Genomic DNA, 369 nt, shown 5'->3' on the forward strand with positions numbered 1-369 from the left:
TAGATGGTCATGGCCCCACCTCCAGCATGCCCGGCGTCATAACGTCACTTCCTGGTGACGTGTGTGCAGCGCGTGTGCATAGGACGCCAGACGGGAGTCCCCCGCTCCCGAAGATTTTCGACTTGGCAACCCTAGTGAGAACACACATACCCAGGGCGGGACTGTGACCCTGGTTTTACAGAAGAGGCCGAGAGTGGGAAGAACAGAGGGTCGCAGTGGGACGCCCTGGCCACATGGAGTTGTACAGGGATTTGGACAGAGGTGTCTGCCATTCTTGCAGCCCAAGAACCTTTGCTGGTGGATGCTGGCAGGGCTGGTATCAGCATTCCGTCAGGTGGGGCATCTGCCAGGGCCCAGGGCTTCTGGCAG

General features: G+C 59.6%; 1 protein-coding gene across 1 annotated transcript in view; it reads right to left on the reverse strand.

Moving 5' to 3' along the window:
* Positions 1-369, reverse strand: part of PLPP5 (phospholipid phosphatase 5) — an 11657-nt gene that overhangs the window by 7472 nt on the left and 3816 nt on the right. The gene's annotated exons all lie outside the window — the stretch shown is intronic.

The sequence above is a fragment of the Gekko japonicus genome, unplaced genomic scaffold (genome assembly GCF_001447785.1).
Source record: "Gekko japonicus isolate JY-2015 unplaced genomic scaffold, Gekko_japonicus_V1.1 scaffold3300, whole genome shotgun sequence".
Lineage (NCBI taxonomy): Eukaryota > Metazoa > Chordata > Lepidosauria > Squamata > Gekkonidae > Gekko > Gekko japonicus.